Source organism: Heterocephalus glaber, unplaced genomic scaffold (genome assembly GCF_053883595.1).
Source record: "Heterocephalus glaber isolate CG9 unplaced genomic scaffold, H.glaber_assembly_v1.0 deba00001472, whole genome shotgun sequence".
NCBI classification, from domain to species: Eukaryota; Metazoa; Chordata; class Mammalia; order Rodentia; family Bathyergidae; genus Heterocephalus; species Heterocephalus glaber.
This window is the reverse complement of record NW_028258315.1, coordinates 85,644,546-85,666,626: the sequence shown is the minus strand read 5'-3', so window position 1 is coordinate 85,666,626 and position 22,081 is coordinate 85,644,546. Positions and strand designations below refer to the sequence as shown.

Below are 22,081 nucleotides of genomic sequence, written 5' to 3'. Positions count from 1 at the left end.
ACCTGTACAACAGTTCATGACAGTGCCACGTCACTAGGGGAAAAGTTACCCAAAGCATACATTTCAAAACTGATCATGATTAGCTAGTCATATAAAGAAACATGGCAGTAAAATCAAATTTTTCTTACACAGGACACAAAAGCTCATCCTCAATAGGGAAAATCTTGATAGAGTGGCATAGATTAAGATTAAAAATGTCTGGGGCCGGGGATTTAGCTCAGTGGTTTTGACACCTGCTGCGCAACCACATGGACCCGAGTTCGATCCCTGGTACCAAAAAGATTAAAAATGTTTGTTCCTCAAAACACATTTTAAAGAGTAAAAAGGCAATCCAGAGCCTGGGTGAAAGCACAATACATTTACCTGGTGTGAACTGGTCAACCAGCTCTCCAAGAATGGGAAAGCTCTGATGGGTAATGTTAGCCAAGTTCTGTGGCATAAACGCTCCTGCTGTGCAGACTTCAGGCTACCGACATGACGTCATGGAGCGGGGTTAGGCTAAAATGCAACGCTCAGCTCTCACAAGCAGCATGAGCTGAACCCTGGCACCACTGCATTCACTCACCAGCACAAGTGTGACCACAATCAAAGGACTCCCACAAATCCGTTAGGGAAAAGACAGAACACCTGAAAGCGAATCTGTAAAATGCCTGAACAAGCACGCAGATGACCAAGGAACAGATGAAAAGCAGCTCAACGTCACTGCTCATCCGGGAAGTGAAAGGAGAATCACAATGAAGCTTCACATGTACGTTATCTCTAGAACCGCTTAAATGTTTTTTTGGTACTGGGGATCAAAGTCAGGTGCTTGAGTTTGCAGAGGCAGGCGGCAGAACCACTGAGCTAAATCTCCAGCCCAACTTAAGTGTTTTTAAAGCTGACAGGACAGGGTAAGCATCCCCAATCCAAAATTCCAAAATCTGAAATGCTCCAAAATGCGAAACTTTTTGAGAGATGATGCTCAAAAACAAGCTTTCACAGCATTACGGGATTCAGATTTTCAGATGAGGGATGCTCAGCTGATAAATTCTAAGCAAACACTCCAAGATCCAAAAAGCTCCAAAATCTGAAAGACTTCTGGTCTCAACCACTTCAGATGTGGGATAGTCAGCCTGTACCAAGTGCTGGTGAGTGAATCAAATGGAACTCCCCTACCCTGATCCTGAGGGTGCAGTTTGTACAACCACCGTGGAAAACTGGCAATGTGTGGGGAAACCGAATACGGCCTATTTGTGTCCGGTGACCCCCAAACTTCCTCTCCTAGGTACTGTATGTGCCAACAAAAATGTGTCAGGTTGTACATACTGGAAGGCTCAGGGTAGCCAGGAGTGGTGGTACACATCTGTAATCCCAGCACCCTGGGAGGCTGAGGTAGCAGGATCATGAGTTCAAGCACAGCCTAGGCAATTTATGACTTGGCAAAATAAAAAACAAAAAGGGCTGGTTGCAATGTAGCTCAGTGAAAAGGCCCTGGGGTCAAGCTTCTCTACAAAAAAGGAGAGGAAAGGAAGAAAGAAAGAGAAAAAGAAAGCAGGCAAGCTCCCAATATCACTATTCAGAAAAGCTCAGTGCTAGACTCTCCCCTCATAAATGCCTTGCAGTAGAACAGATAAAGTGTGGCATGTTCGTACAACCAAATATTATGAGGCAAGGAAAATACAGAAACTAAGAGCACACATAACAACATGGGTGAAGGCCCAAACCACAAAGGAGTCGGCGCTTGTCCATGTTGCTATATGGGCTCTTCGTGCATACTTTCTTTTCCCTTTATGTAGAGTTCCAAAACAGACAAGACCACTCTGTGGCATTAGAAGCTGGGGTACTGGTCACCCTGGGGGGCAGTGACTGCATGGAAGTATGAGGGGCTTCTGGGGTCCCCATCATGCTGCCCCTTGACCTGGGTTCAGGTTACGCAGGTGTTCGCTTTGTGACAATCACTGAGCCATCGAGCAGACTGCTTACTGATTCATGTACTTCCCCAAACTCAAATTTCACTGAAATGTTCAAAAATGCATCAATAATATGTGGCCATATGGCTGTACAAAAATATGCCCAACAATAATGCTAACTTGGAATAAAAGGAAGACACAAAATTTACATTCTGAGTTTCAGTTCTGAATGAAAACTGAAAGCGCCGTTTACAGCAGGCATGTTCATCTGCTGTCAGTGTCCACAGTAGTCACTTGCAGGTACATCACAGAGCTAGGAGGAGAAGGACTGTTTTCTGCATGGTGTCAAGGCACGCTTATCCTGGGCCCAAGCTGGGACACAATGGACATGGGCCAAGTTGCACAGGTTGACAAGCAAGGGGAAGCAGTGAGGCCTCACTCCAGAAGGCTGGGCACTGGGGGACCACCAAGAAAATACCTGTTCCTGAAACAATTTCTGCTACTCTATTTTGTAAATTCCAGCATTAGAGACTTATTCCGGTGAACTAAGAGTTGCCCTTCAAAACCGAAAGCATCTCCATGGAAAGAGCAATAAATTAAGACTCCTGGTAGCCACTAACATTTTAGTGTGATTTAATTCTGTCCATAATTTTCTAGTTAATTTTAAAATTTTAATTTAAAAATTGAATTTCTTCCATGAAGGCTAAGTCACCTGAAACCAGAAAGGAAATGGTTATCAGGATGAGTCAGATACATTCAGAAAGAGCTGAGGACGGTAGGGGGCAGGTACCAAGAAGCATGAGAAAAATTTCCAAATCACAACAGAATGTCCCAAACTTGAAGTCTCTGCTCAAGTTTCACCCAAGGGGTACGTACTTGATATCAGAGGATATAAAGGGACTCTGGGCAAATCATCTATGTGATCAAACACAGAAAAAAATAAACAGTACTAGCCAAAAGAAGACCTTTAATATCTGAATCTTTGGGGTTTCAAACTTTAGAGATTCATTTCCTTGGAGTGTGTGCAACCCTGTTTAAGCAACTGCTTTCTAAAAGCAGTGTTCTCTGAGAAGGGAGACACACAGGGCAGTTGCTAGCCACCTTCACCCCATCAAAATGGGAAAGACTTTTACATCATTCGAAAAATATCCATTACAGTCAAAAAATCTATGTTACAAAAAGGAAGAAAAATAAGATACAACAGTGCTTTACATCATTGCAGAGTTTTGGAACTTGAGCACTACTATGCCAAATACCCAAAAGCATACTCACATTAGAAGCCTGCAAGAGGCTGGATGGGTTTGGTCCTTTGAGGGAAGTGGGAGAGGAGCAGAGAAGAGTCTAAGGAACTGGACTCCACATCCAGGCAGAAGACGCCAGGCACGGCTGCACCTCCCCTCACCTACTTTCAGGGACTGTCACTCTAGAAGCATAGCTCCTTCAGGGGTCAAGGTGTCTGGTAAGGTGGAAAGTAAATAGTGAGATGGTTTTGAAACGTGGCTCCAAAATCCAAGACACTCCTCCCACTGTTCAGTGGATCTACGTCATCTCCCCAGTCCGCACTCCATGTCTGCACGGCCAAGCAGACATGATAAGAGTCACCTGTGTCTCACGAGATTCCCCCTCACACACACAAGTACAGTGGACCCGAGTCATGACTGGTCTTACATACAAACAACTTGGGTTACAACAGGAATTTTAGTTTTAACTTACGAACCATCTTGAGTTATGACCCAAATGCCAGCCGCTTGTGCTTCTAGATGGTCCTGGATACAAATTTGACCCTTAGAGAGTTCTGGAAGGAACATTACAACATCCTTTCCTATCTGGGGTTGAGAAACCTCGGGCCAGCGTCTAAGGACCCTGAGATCTGCCATGGAGCTCCTGCAGGTCTGCCCCTCCAAATCCCTACAGTTACCTCACAGTGACACCTCAAAGGGAACTTGGACTATGTATTTTGTGTGAGGTGTTTGTTTCATCCACTTTTATGGACAGTTGAATAGGCATTTGGTTTTCTTTTTCTTTCTTCTCAAAAGCCATCCCTGTGCTATGTGTATGAGCCTTCTGAGCATCAGGGGACCAAGAGAAACTTTCCACACGATCTAAAGAGTAGAAGAAAGAGAAGAGCTATTTCCCCATTTGTGGTGAAACAAGTGAAAACAGCCAAAATATGCATATAGTTCTCCAGCAAAAATTGGCTAAGAGTAATTAGAACTAGATGCTTTTTAAGGAGGAAATCAGAGGAAGGTTCTGAGACCAACTGCATGGAGACGATGTTAAACATAGCAAATGGCCAGAAAACCACTCAAATGGTGACATCCTGGAAAATCAACATCTCCCGAGTCAACGCTAAAGTGCAGTGTATCTTCAGTACACAGCGGACCAACTTTGTATCGGAGCTGTCAACTTCACAAGGGAAGAACTCATGTTCCAAAATTCATCCATCCCTCCATTCAAAATCTACTCAAGGGCTTCTCAGAGTCAGGCCCTCAATTAACAAACAGAAAAACTCAGAAAGCCAGACCCTGCCCTCATGAAGGTCACAGATGAAAGGAGCACAAAGATAATGAGTAGATATACACTGCGTGGTATGGTTGGCTGTTCTAGAAGTCTGGACAGAGCACAGAGCATTCAGAGAAAAACGCTGCTACAGAGCACATCACCATAGACTTGGCCCCAGACAAAGCTGAACAGCAATGGGACATAATATCCTTTGTCATTTTGAATGTCGAAATCACTATTTTAAAAGTTATTTCTAATTTGTGTCTGAAAGGCTTCCAAAGATGTCCATAAGACAATGGAAACCCACTTCAAAAAGATCACCTTCTAAAACTATTCAGTTACAGTTTATGAAAGCTTTAGTTTAAAAGCTCATTTTTACTGTCAAGTAAGTATGCACACATTTAAATGATGGGGGTAATAAATGTAGTTATATTTTCAAATATAAATGAGTTTCATTAAGAGTGAGCCCTCACTTACCACACTTGCCACTAATCGGAGGCAGCCTGTAAAGCTAATTTTAGCAAATGCCAACAGCTCATGACCAGCAACCAGAGAAAGAGCAATTACATGCAATGACGCTGGGTCAGCTGGCAAACTCATCTCTTATTTCTACACTCAATACTTTCCATATTTGAAGACTTAAGTGTGTTTATTACATCATTCAGTCACTCAAAGATCTGGTGATCCAAGTTAGGAAGTCCTTACATAATAACATCTCTCTCAATCCGGAAATAAACAAGGGATGATCAAAATATATGGTGATATTTAAATTTAAAAATTTTATGACAGTAAAAGACATTCTGCCGTTAATCCTTCTCAAAATACTTCCCTCGCTTTTAACACACTTATCCCATCACTCTTGCCATTTTCTGGAGCGGTTCTGGAAATCTTTTGTGACTGTCTTTATGAGATGTGATCAAAAACATGGTAAATGCTACTTCTGAGTGACATCCAGTGGAAAGGCAGGCTCAGAAAAACATTACAGTGTGTCCTTATCCACTTTATTCACCTGATCTGGCACCTTGTGACTTCTAGCTCTTCCCCAAAGTCAAAATGACTATGAAAGGCAAATGTTTTTAATTGATTCAGGACATCAAGGCAGCTTCGACAGTGCAACAACTGATACTCACAAAAGACTTCCAGAACTGTGTCAGAAAGTGGCAAGAACAATGGGATAAATGTGTTCAAAGGAAAAAGGAGTATTTGTAGGGAGATTAATGGCAATATGTCTTCTGGTGTAATAATTTTTTATTAGTACATGTTTGCAGTAAATAATTGCATTTATCACCGGGAATTGGCCCATATACATAATACTGTACATCTTAATTCTTTTTCTTTTTTTGGTACCGGGGATTGAACTCCGGTCCTTGTGCTTGCAGGGCAGGCGGCAGAACCACTGAGCTAAATCCTTGGCCCTTAATCCTTTTTTTTAATCCCCTACCCCATCCCTCCCTCCGTGCTCCTTCCAAATCTTGGTCCTTTTCCCATTTGCAAAAGCTCTGTTTTCAGGCTGGGGATTTAGCTCAGTGGTGCTATCGCCTGCCTTGTAAGCGCAAGGTCCAGAGTTTGATTCCCGGTACCAAGAAAAAGCGCTCTGTTTTCATCATTTTTCTCTTCACTTTTTTCCCATTCCTTTCCCTCCCCTCAACTCTCTTTCCATGTCTTGTTCCCCCAACCATTTGTAAAAGACCTCCCTATTTCCTATTTATTTTCTACTTTGTTCCTTATTTATATTTTTTTCTCTCACATATGAGAAAACGTGATATTTAAGCTTGTGTGTCTGACTCATTTCACTTAACATTATGGTGTCAAGTTGAATCCATTTACCCATGAATGCCTCAAGTTTATCTTTCTTTATGGCACCATAGTACTCCACTGTGTATAAATATCTCATTTTCTTTATCTAATCATCTGCTGATGGGCATGTAGTCCACTTCCAAGATTCAGCTATTCTGAACTGTGATGCTATAAGCATGGGCATGCATGTATTCTTGTAATATGTCTTTTAACTCTTTCGGGAAGGTACCTAGAAGGGGTTAGCTAGGTCAAGTGTAATTTCTAGCTTTAGTTTTTTGAGGAATCTCCACACTGATTTCCATAGTGATTGTACTAGCTTACATTCCCACCAACAATGTAGAAGTGTTCCTTTTTCCCTGCACCCTTGCCAGGATGCTGTTATCTGATTTCCTGATGATAGCCACTCTTTCTGAAGTAAGACGGAATCTCAGTGTTGTTTTAATTTGCGTTTCTCTAATAGCTAGCAATGATGAATATTTTTCATGTATTTTTTGGCCATTTGTACTTCTTCTGTGAAGCGTTTTCTATTTCAGCTGCCCATTTTTTGACTGGGTCTTTTAATTTGGGAAGGGTCTGGTTTTTCTGAGTTCTTTATATAGTCTAGATGTTAGTCCTCTGTCCGAGAAATAGCTGGCAAAAATTTTTTTACCATTCTGTGGGTTATCTTTTCACTGGGATAGCTGCTTCCTTTGTTGTGCAGAAGATTTTTAATCTAATATGATCCTAGTTGTTGATTCTTGGTATTATTTCTTGTGCAATTGGAGTTCTGTCCAGTAAGTCCTTGCCTATGCCTATGCCTGTGCCTATGTCTTCAAGAGTTTACCTACTTTCAGCAGATTGTTTTTGTTTTAATATTTAGCTCTTTGATCCATTTTGATTTTAGTTTAGTACATGATGAAATATATGGGTCTTCTGCCTATGAATATTCAATTTTCCCAACACCATTTATTAAAGAGATTAACTTTCCTCCTAGTGTAATAATTTTTTAAATTTAAACATTCACTGTATTTTTATCACACTTCATAAATGAAAACCTGAAAAATCAGACAACTATTCAGTTGGTGGCAAATTATGATATCCTACAAACATACTTTAAGAAACTCAAGAATAACTAAAATTTACCCATCAAAAGCATTTATAATCCAATGGTAAGTGTAATAAACAATCTACATGAAACAGTAGTATTATATGGTACCAACCTTTTCAAGTGCATATGTGTTTGTATATAAAATCCACATTATTTTTTTAAAATAGGACAGAGACTGCATGTTAACAGAATTTTCCTCTGGGTCATGAGCTCATGGGAGATATTTTCAAGTTTCCTTGTGTTGAGGACACATTATCTTCATGATTATAAACAATAAGGGAACATAGCCAGCCTCCAAGGTGTCCCTCAGGGGTGTTCCTGGTAATTCGAACTCTGTGTGTCCCCTCCCATGCTGATCAGGGCTGACCTGGGCTGCCATAGGCTACTGCGAAATGACAGAGTGTGATTTCCTAGGCTAGGTTATAGGCGACAACATGGGTTCCACCTTGGGGCCTCTTGAATGACTCGATCTGGGGGCAACCAGCTAGTATGCAGTAAAGTCACTCTATCCATCGCTCCCTGAGTGCCGTGGCTGGGAATGAGAGGCCTCCTGAAAAGGCAGCACTAATTCAACGCCCACATGTGAGGGGCACCCTTAGTCCCACAGTGACTTACCTAGCCTACATTTTTCTTTTCCCTGGTGCTGGAGCTCAAACCCAGAGCTCCCAGCATGCTAGCCAAGCACTCCATCACTGAGCTACACCCCAGCAGACACGGTGACTGCAACCTCAGGAGAGGCTGAGTTTGGACCACCCAGCTAGCCACTTCTGGAGCCCAGACTCCTGGAAACCGTGCAGACAGTGATTGGTTGTTATCCTAAGTCTCTCAGTTTTGGGGTAACTTGTTACACATCCATAGGTGATTGATACAGGCTGTTCACATTCCAAGTCTACTCCTGTCCCAGAGGGATTGTAGAGGAGTTGAGAACAGACTCTTCAGGGCAGAATTCTAGAGTAATTTGTTATACAACAAGAGAAGTGGTGTTTACATTGTGAAAAGGAAACACTTGCCTCCCGTGACCAGCCCCACCCCACAAACCACCACCATCTCCGTGGGGGGCCCTTCCTCAGTACATATGGTCTCAGCTGCTCTCTCCATCACTAAAGCCCTCATTAAAAAATAGCTCCCCCTCAGAACTCCCTACCCCAACTGTAATCCTGCGACCACCAGCAGCAGGTACTGAAAGCTTACTAGAAATGCAGGCTCCCAGGCCCCAGCCCAGACCTGCTGAATCAGAATCTATACTCTCATGAGCAGTTCTTCATTAAAGTTTGACTCATGGCGAAGTTTGAGAAGCTCTGGGCCGCAGCAGTGGTTCTCAATCTTGGCTGTCCTTGGGAAGAATCCTGGAAAGTTGTTTAAAAGTCCTGATATCCAGGCAATGGGGGTAAGGACCGAGCACAAGTACTTTTCTAACCTTCCAGGCGACTTAGCATGCAGCCAGCACTGGGAAACTTAGTTTCTTCCCACTCCCAACCCTGTCCAATCTTCTGACCGTCAGGGAAGATTCAGGGAGGCACAGGATCTCCTGGGCGGAGAAGCACAGCCCAGAGCTCTCTCTGCTTCCCCATTCCCATTCTCTTGAATCTTTTCTACCACTGGTACCACTTTCAGGTCCCAGGTTCCTCTGCCATCCTCCCAAACAGTCACACCCTAAGTTTCATCCCCAGCCTTCTCCTGTTTGACTTTTCTAAAATTATTTCAATTACAAACCACTTCAACTCTATGGAAGGTACAGAAAATGAGACATTCGTGTGCCTGCCACCTGGGTGTAACCAATGCTTACTTTTTATCTTATCTGCTTCACATCTTTCATTTTTTGTATGAATAAAACTGCGTGGACACAACCCCTATGCCTTCCCCTTCTCTCTGTCCTTCTATCCTGCGTTTACACTTACCATCTATGCATGACAGAGAACGACATACAGAAGAGATTCCAAGATCTTCTCAGTGTGTGGCCCTTACCTTCTCAGTGTGTATTTTTATGACACTGTCTAGGTCACACAAACACCTAAGGCTCCATTTATTAAATAGTGAGGCTCAAACAACTTTTCATATCCTGATAACTTAGCCTCTTGAAAAAAAAAATAGTACACGTAAATTGAAAGAAAAAAAATTTTTTCTTCCCTTCTTAAAGCACCACAATTACTTACTAGAAGCTGGACACTACTTCTCAAACCTTGAGATCACACTGGACATCGCCACTCTCCTTTTCTGTCCCACACTGCTCTTCTTAGCAACCACCCAGCGTGCCACTTTGGAGAGATACGATGTTAACAGTAAACAGGGATTAGAAGATCTCAGGTCTGTAGAATGAGCAGTACAAATGTTTACAATTTTAATGCTGTATTAGTAGTACTTGTTACCCATTATGAAGATGCTTTCAACCTGCTCTGGCCCATAGCCATAATTACACTGAAATGAGTATTTCTAAGATGGCACAAGACACTAGAAAATTTCCAAAATTTCTCACATTTATTAGTATTAATGAAAAGTATGATTTCTTGTACTGTGTATTTCAGAAATTTGTTAATATATGATGTGCTCATGTTCCACTAACCAGGCTGTGATTAATCAAATCTCTTCTTCTCCAACTTTATGGATAAGATCTATTACACAGCTTCCCAAAATCTGAGGAATCTGGGAGCTAGTCCATAAAGCCTATAGGATTCCTCAGGATAATGTAAAGTGCAAAGTAGGGTAGTTTCAAAATGTGCACATGTACACACACACACACACAGATCTGCCTATGGTACAACAAAATGGGACATTTCAGTTGTAAAAGCCAAGGAAAATTAGTCCTGAAGGGCACCTGGCTCCCTGGCTGAAAGGTGTAGAAGCCTCCTTACAGGATCATAAAGCAGCGCTGATGTTCCACCTCTGCCTGGTACAGGCTGGCTGCTGACACCTGAGGATTGGCTTCCCCTCTCCCTGAATCTGGAGTCGCGAGCCCCACACAGAGGCAGGAAGTGAAACAGTACAGCCCTGATACCGAAAGTGCTAGCCTTCTCCACCACTCCCTGCATCCCAGAGGCAGGTCATACCCAGGGAAACCCCAAATGAGCCTTCGAGTACCCCAAACGGTGTCTCTTCCATCTCGGTCCTGGCAGGTAGCCATCACCATAGAATGTGAGCTGATTTTCTAGCTCTTTGGCTGTGGCCTGCTGAGAGCGATTTTTCTTCCTGAATTCAGCCCAGGTAGGGAGTAAGGCACACAAATGCATACTTAAAAGCTGAACCGAATTCTTATTTGGAGAACAAGAAATTAACAGGGATCAAGCCGTGGCTATGGCTCACCTGCTATCCTGATCCTTTATGAGACCACATCTTGAGGAAATATGCAATGGTAATAATGAAAGCCTCTTTGGGGGCCCTGGAGAAGAGGAAAACTCAAACTGACGTCAAAACCCAAATGTGAACAAGAGCAAAGATCACACACGCACACACACACACCTTTAAAAGGTAAACACAAAAGGAAATGTCTGCTAAATTTATCTCTTCGTCGGTGAAAACTAGCCTAAGCCTCTGCCACCGTCTGTTGCTCATTCTTAACTGTAGGGAAACAAGGAAATGTCTACTATAAAGTAGCTCTGTCACACAGAGCTTCCAACAGTAACTAAACACTCCACATCTCTGCTGACCAGTTTAGCAGCCACCAGCCACATGTGGCTCCAGGCCACTTGCAATGTGGTTAGCGAGACTAAGGCGCTGCATGCTTATCTTATCTCATTTTAATTCACTAATACCTACACATAATTTTAATTCATGTGGCTATTGTATTGAAGACCTCAGAGACACATTCAAACCAAACAGCTGGCATTTTTTTTTCTTCAATAAAATCACAATCCTAACCAATCAAAAAAATCTTAAATTATTACCTAAAGCAGTACAGGCCCTGGCTGCACCTCATACTGCAAGTTTAAAACAGAAAGAGAAAAACAGAACACCCTACTAAAGAAAGTGACTCCGGTGTGTCATTTCCTGTAACTTTGCTCTTCTATTTGACATTTCTATTGTCCTATGACTTTGCTGTGTTTTGAATTCTGTGCTTGTATCTGGTCTCTGCTTTTGCTAAACCAAAATGTCACAGTTCTCTCTCCCCCAAAAGGAGTCTTGGAAATATGAAAATATGAATTTAAGGCAAATTAACCTGCTAAACTTCAGTTTCCTCCAGGCTAAACTACAAATAATTATCAGTACTTTCAAGAAGATTAAATTCAGATAATGCATATAAAGTGCCCAACAGTGTTTGGCAAAGAGTAATGAGCTCTTAGCATCTGGTAGCTATAATTGTTTTGTTAATAACAAAAGTAAAACCTGTAGTGAAAAAGGATGGTGCTGAGGACAATGAAAGTTTACATTCAGCAAAGGTTTCCTAGGTCCAAGCACTCTGAGCCTGTCTGCTTGGCTAGGGCAATGGTTCTGTAGTAAAACATATCCCAGAACCTTGGCATCTTGGCACCACTGTCAACCCCCAGAGAAGCAGGTGGGTACTCCAAGTCATTCAGCTAATGTTTATTGTGTCTCTACCCTGTGGCGGGCACTGTACTACACTCACTGTGCTAGGATGAGTGGAACAGTGCGAAAACACAGTAGAGTATCTCAGGACTGCACAACCAGTCATCTGATCCCTGGCAAAGCTTGGTCAGCACTGGGACACACTGAGGAAATGTAAAACTTTCATCCTAGGTTCCACCAAGCAGAGAGGCTCACTTCCTGTTTCCTGAACAGGACAAGGGCTAGGTTTCTGTTGCTGGCCCCACAGATGGGGACTAAGGTGGAAGGGGACCTGAGGGGGTCAGGGCCATTTTCTCAGCTAGGATAATAAGAGGGGTGCTGACAGGCCATGTTCCTTGCAGAGAGGCCAAATCACTTTCACAGGAAAGCTATCCTAAGAGTCTTCAAAACGCCAAAGCTGACCAGCTTCACAAAGGAAACACAACTCCTTTCAGCAGCCAGCTGCCCAGGCTGGTGAAGTCCAAGGGGAATCTCCACCAAGTTCACATCAACAAGACCAAGAGGCCAGGAGTCCCCACTGGAGTTTCTAAGCAGAAGTTTAGTGGAATTCTGTGGGGCTTGGGGCTTATTTTTTCTTTTTATAGAAAGTACTCAATCAGTCTTTACCAACCAAGGGTATCTTCCCTGATGGAATTGCCTTCTCTGAAGATCTCTAAAGATAAAATATTCATCTAATCGTCTATAATAATTTAAGTTTAAACCCATTTACTGGCAGAGTCAGTGACTTCCTACAGCCTACCTATAAAAAGAACATGTGCCAAACTGTCTCCGGGGGTCCCAATTTCTGGGTTCCTCTAGTCCCAGGAGAACACTAATCAAACCACAGTGTTGACTTTGGGATAGGAAAATAGGCTTGTAATAAAGTACTCAGAATTTCAGACTTGTATCCTTTTCTGGTGGGAGTGTAAAATGGTATCACCAGTCTGGAAAAAGGTCTGGCAATTTCTTAGAAGGTTCACATATACCTCTCCTCTGTGACCCAGCAATTCACTCCACGGTATTTATCCATGAGAAAGGGGAAATAACGTCCCTAGGAAGCCTTATACATGAATGTTCCTAGCAGTTTTGCTCACAATAACAAAACAAAAAAACAGGCATACCTCATGTGTTTATAGACAAGGAAATATATAAAAAATATGTGGTATAAATATACCTCCAGAATATAACTCAGCAGTAAAAAAGTCAAAATTACTGATATATACAACACACATGAATCTAGAAAAAACATATGAAGTGAAAGAAACTTTATACAACAGCACAGAATTCAATTTGTATGAAATTCAAGGAAAGGAAAAATTAACCAATGGTAAGAAACAGCAGTATTTGCCACTGACAAGGCAGGGCCAGGGGCCAGCTGACAGAAAGGATGAAGAAACTTTCTTGGGTGATGGTAATGCTCCCTGTCTTGATAGGGACTAGAGATGCATAGGTCACTGCTACGCGAAACACTGCACAGACAGCACTACTCCCAAGGATTTGTGTATTTTACTATACATAAATTTTACCTCAAGAAAACCATTAACATATTGAACTCTAATAAAGTGTGTGCTGAAATACAGTATTTACACATGACCTTTGCTGATGTCTGTAATTTACTTCAAAATTCATTAAAAAAAAGCTCGACTGGGCTGGGGATTTAGCTCAGTGGTTTCGCCACCTGCTGCACAAGCGCAAGGACCCGAGTTCGATTTCCAGTACCCAAAAAAAAAAAAAAAAAAAAAAGCTGGACTGCTGGATGGAAAACAGAATGAGTGGACAGATGTATAATAAAATCAACACAACAAATGCTCATTATAGACTGCAGGTACGGCTATTTGGGTGGTTATTGTTCCTGCAACTCTTCTGCCTCAAAAAAGGGATGGAGTAGTGTCACAGTGCCCTTTCCTTGGCCCAAGTTAGACATCTGGCAAGGCACCCGTGCCCACCAAGCTATGGAACCACATAGTTTCAATTGTGACAAAAAGTAAAGATCTGAGGCGCACAAGTAGCTTTACAGGAACTCACATCACTCATGCCAAAGATTTTCTGCCTGTTTCCCTACAGACAAAGCAATTATTTGAATGTAAGCCAAAAATTCCTGCTCAAGAGGGAGAAAAAGAACTCACTGAATTGTATTCCCAGTTTATCCTATTTCAATTCCTGCACCAAATCTGTTAGCTCACTGTACAGTACTTCACTTCTATTTGCCCTATGTCCATGCAGCCCAAAGCAGAACAAAGAAAAGCAACCTAATGACCTGCTACACAAACGGAGCCTGAGATGACAGCCCAGCCCTGGGGCCCACTGAGGCAGCCCAGAAACCCACTGGGGGTAAAAGAGGATGCAGAGCTCCACCTGAGGTCAAAGTGATTTCACCGAGGTTGGCACACCCGCACCAAAGTGCCCAACAGCCTGTTGCTTTAACCCTTCTGTGGGTTGGTAACACAGAGTCACTTGAATTTCCTCGGAATTCAGCTGTTCAAAGGTATAAATTAGGAATCCTGGCAGGCAGGAGCACATGGGATCCACGGTGGCCCTACAGACAGCCCGAGAGGTTGCTCACATTACACCGGCTTCCTTCCTGGCAAGGCCTCCCTTATCCTGAGATGACACAGGATGGCAAGGGTTGGAAGAGCCTGGTCCAACTATATGCCCAGTATCTGCAAACGGCTGTATGGATGCAGGAAGAGCTGCTGTTGGGAACCAGGGCAGCCACTCACATACAGAAACTTCTAAATATGTTGTTTGTTTTTTAACCCCCCGCGGGCACACAGGGCAGCTGAGCTCGAGCGACAGACAGGCAGCTGGGAGCTAGGCAGGGTCAGATCCTGGCCTCCACGAGGTTCTCCCTGCCAAAAACAGTGCCGAGGTGAAGGGCACCAGCCTGGCCCAGAACTGGGCGCGCGTGCCTGCCAACCCGGCTTCCTCCTCCCTACCCAGTCCCATGCCCATCTTAGCGTCCCTTGCGCTTACGGGGTTAAGGCAAGGGAAGAAAATCTTTTTCAAAAGGGGATGTCCCCGTTTTCATCGCGGTGACTCTCCATGCCCGACTCTCTGTGCCTCCAGTGCGGGAGGCGCCCCTCTGAGTGCTGGACAGGTCGGTCCCAACCCTGCAGCTCTGCCAAGAGCAAGCCCACCTCGCAGCGCACCGAGGGGCGGTCGCCGTCGGACGCCGCTCCGCCCTACCCCACCGGCTAACTTGGACTCTGGCTGGATCCTGCCCGACCTTCGCCGAGCACAACGTGTAGCGAGTGTCCTGGACCCACCTGTGGCCTCAAAGCGTCCCCAACGAGTCCTTCCTAGGAGAGCCCATGACCCCCAACGTACTGCTCCGAGTGCCTCTCCAACGCGCCAGGGGTGTTTTCCCCCTAAAAAGAAGTTGGGTCAATACCCTGGCATCCAAAGGATCACCCCCGTCCCCATCGGACCCAGGCCAAGGGGCTCTTGTGGCAGCTCCGGAGCCCCCGCACGGGGCAACCTGCTGGGAGGTGCCAGGCGGGCTCGCGCCGCTCGCCAGGGACCTCGTCTGTAGGACCAAAAGGAGGTGCCCGTGCCCCCGACACCCGGAGCCCTGCCGCGCCCCCACCTACCTTCCCGGACCGGAGGAGCAGAAGGCGCGGCTGCGGGCTCGAGACAGCGTGCTGCGTCCCGGGAGGAAAGTTTGTGCCACACAGCGGCGGCGGCACGCGGAGAACGTGAGCGCCGGCGGCTGCGGGCAGTGTGGCGGCACGGCGTCCTCGCGTGCCCGTCCCTTGGGCGATCCGCGCGTGTCCCTCCCCAGAGCCCGCGGCCGCCGCGCTCCGGCTCGATGCGACCTGCGCCCGGCGCGCTCCTGCTCCAGCCCCGACGCGCCCCCGCAGCCGCCGCCGCCGCCGCGCGTCCGCTGGCTACACTTCCTCTTCCTCTGAACTCATGGGCAAAATATGCTGCGCTGCATCTTCAGGGGAAGCCGAGCGGCCGTGACAGCCGCAGTGGGAGCCGTGGGCCCGCCCAGCGTCCCCCGCCCCGCGCCCCTTCTAGTTCTGCGCCGCCACTTCCGAGCGGCGAGCCGAGAGCAGTCCTCGTGACCTCACGATCTAGGCGCCCCAGGCTCACCGACCTTCCCTGTCGATCCGCCTAACCAGGTTGTGTGCGGTCAGGAGAGCGCGTGGGAGACTAGGATGCCCCAAGATTTGAGCCAAGATGCTGGAAGCGTGACCACCATGGAGGTGCTGGTTGGGAGGGGGCGGGAGAGAGGCCGGGACCTTGAGAGAGGACCTTTCCTAGGCGCCGTTCCACAGGTGGGAGGAGCTCCCCCCCCCCCCCATGCGTCTTCCAGGTGTCGCCCAAGTTATTTCTTGGGAAGTAGCGCTTCATGACAAGAACAATGCCACTGTCCCCTTGTCACCTGGAATTCCACCTACATAAGGTGTTCTGAGATTTGAGACTTGGGGAATCGTCTACCCTGAAACCTTGAGGTCGCCCAAAGAGAAAATTACATGAAGTGCTAGAACAACGGCACTGCTTGACCAGAGGGAAGATGTGAGGCAGTGGACCCATAAAAGATTGTCGCCTTGAAACTGTTTAAACAAAGCAAAATGACCGTGTAGAGCTTGAGAGTGGGAACGCAAAGCCAAATAGTTAGAATTGGCTTCCTGGTTTCTGTCCTTACTCCTGTGTCACTCGGTTAAGTAGGTGGACTTTGGGCCCGTTCATCTGGCATATAACACTTCCTTCGGCGTTATTAAATGTGTTTAGGAAGCACTCTGTAACTTAGCTATTATCATTATTATCATTGTTACAAGAGGAGCTGGAAAGAGAAGGCTGAAATAATTTAGTCAATTATCTCCATTTTCTGCTTGGGCAGAGGAGTCCTTAGGCGCTGGAGCCCCTGGGCGGTGGAGGGTTGGTTTAGGCCCCAGTGTTTTAATGAGGTCCTTCTGGTACTAATAACACACCCTAGGGGGTAAGGAAGCACTATTTTGTTTTCAGGAACTCATCTTATTACCAGTGCTACTCAGACATTTTCTTCCCTGTGGCCATCCCAGTTCAGCCCCCAGCCCTTCCCATCACTGGTTTGATTTTAGTTCCCCCTTTCCCTTTCCACCCACCACTTTCTGCCTTCCCTCGCCACCACGATCATGGATCATGATTTTCTCCCTTCCTCCCACACTTGAGCTTGCCATCTGGGAGAAAACAGTAAGATCAGGGAACAGGCCAAATCCAGGTCCTTTGTCCTGTGTGAGGACAAAGGTCCAGAGGCACTGGCCATAGCTTTGAACTCCCTTTTAGGAAGGCGAAGAGAGGAATCGTTATGCTACTTACAGATCAGGCCTTGAGCTGCTGCGAGTCAGGGCTCATGTGAAATCTTTCTGATCCTTTGATGGCCACTACAGTGGAGAAAGCAAAAGATACTTATAGGTGGTAGCAGGTACTTAACCACAGGGTGTTTAAAAGAAAAAAGGCAGGGGAAGGGATGCAGTTTAACATGGTGGTAGTTGAAGAAGTAGTTGATTTCTTTGAAGCAAATTATTTCCACTTATAAAATTTTTGCACACAGTTGTGTTTTGGTGTGTGTTTATAAAAAGAAAAAGAAAAACAGGTCCTTGAGGCTATTCTGATTGTTTGCATTTTCTTCCCTTCAATATTTTTTTGAGAACTAATGGTTTGTAAATGTCTCCAATGATTTTTTTTTCTATTTGGATTCATATTTTTTAGGTTTTTCTAGAACTCTTGACCTTTCCTACTTGACACATAGTAAGTGTTCAATGAATAGGTACAGAATGAATGACTGCGACATTAGCATCCAGATCTTTTAAAGTTCCCTGTAACCTACGTTCAACAATTAACCAGAGTATGTTATACCTGGGCTGTCCAATGAGGAGCCAAACTTTAGAATCACTTACGTTGCATAGAAAGTTGATTTTCCACCTGCCTGCTATGGGCTGGCCAGCCAGGGGAGAGATCCTGGACAGCTGGGCCTTACCTCTAACTGACCTCATCTACCCAGCATCAACCCCAAAGATGCTGGAACTGTATCCTGGTGGGTTACCTTGGCAACCTCACAATGTCATCTGTGAGAATGTCCTAGGGCGGCAGCTTTTAATTCTATCACAGCAGTCTCATCGGGGGTCATGTAATAGTGCTGTTTTTCCTCTGCTCACACTTCCTCCCCCTATGATTTAACACTAAGTACTTGGGGAGGGAGCCGAACACGGGAAAACCAAGCTATTACTGCACGATAGGTCACAGATGTCCCCAGAACTGGAGTCCCGAGTGATCGAAGTTGATAAAACGCAGGCCCCAAGTTAATGGGGAAGCTGGTTCTTCTCACACCCTCTGTGGAAAGAAGAGTTAAGCCAGTCTAGGCAAGTGTAAGAAGCAGCCTCCGCCAGACTGTGCAAGGCGTGTAAAAGCTCAGTTAAAGGAACACCACCACCATCACCCCACTGCTGGAATAATTCTTTCTTGTCCTTGGCAGCACCCTGCCCCCATTCTGAAGATGACTGAGGCCATCGGTGCCACCCGCTGAAGCGGTCTTGCTGCGTCCCAAGTACTCTGAGGCTTGGAAGGAAGGAGAATCCCAGTCCGACTTCTATTCTGCACCTTCCTCCCACCTCGCCTCACCCCAACCCGCGATTTCACCTCACCCAGGCCCACTCTGCTTCTGGCTGAGCTGAAAATGTCCCCAGTCCCAGTTATTCTGTAAATTATGCAGTAACAACTTCTGGCAGAAAATGGACCCAACAAAAGCTTTGGAACCTGAAGTGTTATTGTCCAAGTTGCTTATTTACAGGACTAAGAAACAGAGCTTATACCCACCGGCTGAATGGCAGCATTTCAGGGCTGGTGGAAGAGATAAGTAAACTCGTCTTTGCCCCAGAGGTGCAAGAATTATTGCTCTTTATCATCATAGTTAATATTTTAAGTGGGTGCAGTCACAGTGAGATCACAGTCTGGCTGCTGCATCGTACTAAATGGTTACAGGAAGCTGCCCCAGGGAGGGTAGCAAGGGTTCCTGCCATGAGACACGGTGGCAGAGGCTGGGGTTAGGGGTTTGGGAGAAGCCTCTGCCTTCATTCACTGTTGCAGGCCCCATTCTGGAAAGCTGGTTCCACCCTGGTCACATTGGAGCGAAACAACACTTGTGCCAGTGTCAAAACATGCCCCCGACTCCCTCTGTGGCGTGGGAGTGGGAACTGGGGAGGGGGAAGGGAGCTTGTTAGGTATGTTTTGCATATGCATTAATGGCCTCGGCCAGAGACTTTTGTCCAGAGTACAGTCAAGCTAATACTTTGAAAATGCCACCCACAGGCATCACCGATTTGAAGAAATGTTGGATAAGAGCCAAATACTCCATCACCCCCATACAAAAAAAAATTATTGTTATTCTGCTCCTGAATCCACTCCTCATTTTCCCTCTGAATTCAGTCTGAGGAAGACAGGCAGTTCAGGGGAGCAGGGGCCCTCCTGTGGCTGAGATAAAATTTGCTCTCTGGAGCACAGAGCCATTAGAGGCTGGATTTCCAGAATATTGTGTGAAGCATGCTACAATTTGCAGCCCCTTTCCCTCACATCTTTGGAGGAATCACCTGGCTTTGTCAAAAGCCAGCCACAGCCACAAGCCTTCATGGGTTAGTCGGTTTGTTTGTGAGACACATTTGTTGACTTGTGTTTGTGTAAAAACTTTATCACCAGAGATGGGGCAAGGGAACAATGTGATTGAAAAATATGGAGATTTTTCAGATTATAAAATTTATTACAGTAAAAGACACATTGCCATTAATCTCCCTCAAAATGTACCCCCTCACCTCGAACACACTTATCCCATTGCTCTTGTCACTTTCTGAAGCAGTTCTGAAAGTCCTCTTGTGTGTCTTTAGTTGTGCTGTCGTGGCTGCCTTGATGTCCTAAATCAGTTTAAAAATTCACCTTTCATGGTCATTTCAACACTGGACAAGAGCCAGGAGTAACACAGTGCCAGATCTGGTAAATAAGGTAGATGAGGACACACTATAATGTTTTTATGAGAATGCCTTTTCATTGGGGTGGCACCTAACAGCAGCATGCACTGTATTTTTCATTACACCTTGTAAAGACACTCATGAAAGAGGACTTTCAGAGCTGCTCTATAAAGTGGCAAGAATGATGGGATAAGCGTGTTCAAAGTGTGGGGAGTATATTGAAGGGGGTTAGTGGCAATGTCTTTTTTATAGTGATAGTTTTTTGTGGGTTTTTTTGGTACCAGGGATCGAACTCAGGTCCTTACGCTTGTGTAGCAGGCAGCGAAACCACTGAGCTAAATCCCTGGCCCTTTATAGTGATAGTTTTTAAAATTTAAACATTCACCATATATTCTGGTCACTCCTGATAGATAGATAGACAGACAGACAGATTCCTCAGATGTCAAAAAAGGGAGATTGTGGGAGAACATTACTATACAAAAGACTGGATGTTATTGGATATATTAATTGATTCAATTAATCAATTAATAAATTAATTGAATGATTTCCTTTCCACCTCTCCTCCCTCTCCCCACCATATTTCTGGCTGTGCTCTACTAACCAACCCTCTTGCCACCAATTTAGACAGGTAAAGGACACATAGTTGTCAAAAGAGAGAGTTAGCATAAAAACACCAGAAAAAAAGTCAAGTCCTGGCTTTATGTTTCCAAAGTCAAGGTCCGAATATAAAATGAAAAGATACGGAAAAACAGAAAATCAAGCAGAACCATTACTCTCACCATATCTCCTTTCCATTTGCTACCCACCCACCAACCCATACACATACCTTCCAGATACCTGCCCAGCTGGAGAAAAGGAAACAAGGATAGACAAAGGGGATATGTCAGTATGGAAGACTTGGGACTCAGGGTCAGACTAGAATCAGAATTCAGAAACCTCCCACCTTCCACTCAAGTGCAAATCACCCCGCCAACCCTTGGGATCCGTACGGACAACTTCTCAGCTCTTGGAACTTGTGCAGGGGGAGCACTGTAAATGGTCCACAGAGGAAGGAAATGTGCTCTTCATCCTTCCCACTGTCGTTGGGCAATGACCTGGTCCCAGCAGCAGCCAGAGTGCAACCTGTGAACCACTTAGAAAGGTTGACTCCTACTCCGTGGGCTCAGCCTTCATTCATTAGCCTAAAATGTCAATGAGCCCTTGAGATGGAGAGAAGGCCCCTGGAGCCCCAAGCAGCAGTGAGAAAGACAATCCAAGTACATGACAAGATGCTCCCACTACTTCCTAGAACAGCCTCAGGGACCAGCTCAGGCCCTCCCTCACAAGGCAGTACTGTGATTATTATCCATGTTGTTCCCCCAGATGTTTCCCCAAATATTTCTGGTTCTCCTTTTCTGGCTCTGTGATCATTTCTCTTCTTGGCTCCCTGTGGTTGGGAGATGATATGACTAGTTATTGATGATGAATTATGAGCAGAAGTGGTATCTATCACTTCCCCAATAGTGAAGTAATTGTCAGGATAAGCTCCTGCCCTCTCTCTTCCCTCTAGGAAGACCATCAGCACCGTTCCATATGATGGCTGCCCATCAGTCAGGGGTCCTGAGGGATTGTGGGAAGCTGAGTCCTTCATCGGTCTTGTACTAAGTATGTAACATAAACAAGAAATGACTTGTTTTTAAGCCACTGAAACTACAAATTGTTTGTTTTTGCAGCGTAACTTTGCCTGCTCTAACTAGTACAACCTACTAAAATCCATCGAATGTTTTCCAAAGCGTCATGAACTGAACATATATGGGAGCAGTACAACCAGAGGAGGGGTTCCAATTAGAAGAGCATTTCCCACATTAACCTAGAATCCTAGTAATTCTCTAAGTGTCCACCAGAAGAGCATGTAATCCAAGCCAGGTGTAATAGCATACATCTGTAATCCCAGCACTCTGGGAGCCTGAGACAGGAGGATCATAAGTTTGAGTCCCATGTGGGCAATTTATCAAGACCCCGTCTCAAAATAAAAAAATAAAAAAGGGCTGGGGATGTAATTCAGCATAAAGCCTCTGGGTTTAATCTCCAGGAAAGAAAGAAGGAGGGAGGGAAGAAGGAAAGAAGGAAGGGAGGCAGGAGAGAAAAAAGACAAGCCTAAGGGCCAGGGATTTAGCTCAGTGGTTTCATCCCCTGCTGCGCAAGCGCAAGGAACCGAGTTCAATCCCCGGTAACCAAAAAAAAAAAGACAAGCCTACAATCCAAAAAGCAATCAGAGCTCATCTAGTCACTCATTTAACAAATATCTATCGTGGATCTGCCATGTGCCATTACTATGCTAGAAACGGGCAATCCAGCCAGGGAAGGACAGCCCCTGTTCCTGTTCT

General features: G+C 45.1%; 1 protein-coding gene across 4 annotated transcripts in view; it reads right to left on the bottom strand.

The window, feature by feature from the left end:
* The window catches only part of Rftn1 (raftlin, lipid raft linker 1), a 201,650-nt gene extending 186,148 nt beyond the window's left edge, over positions 1-15,502 (bottom strand). Inside the window, exons 1-2 of one of the 4 annotated variants that reach the window (XM_004864258.3) lie at positions 15,363-15,502; positions 3,162-3,345 (exon numbers count right to left, since the gene is read on the bottom strand). The gene's annotated coding sequence lies outside the window, so the exon portion shown is untranslated. Of the gene's footprint in view, positions 1-3,161; positions 3,346-15,038; positions 15,141-15,362 lie in introns of those variants that run through there. The other 3 variants (XM_021243992.2, XM_004864259.4, XM_021243993.2) reach the window with 3 other exon arrangements.
* Positions 15,503-22,081: the final 6,579 nt, after the last annotated feature.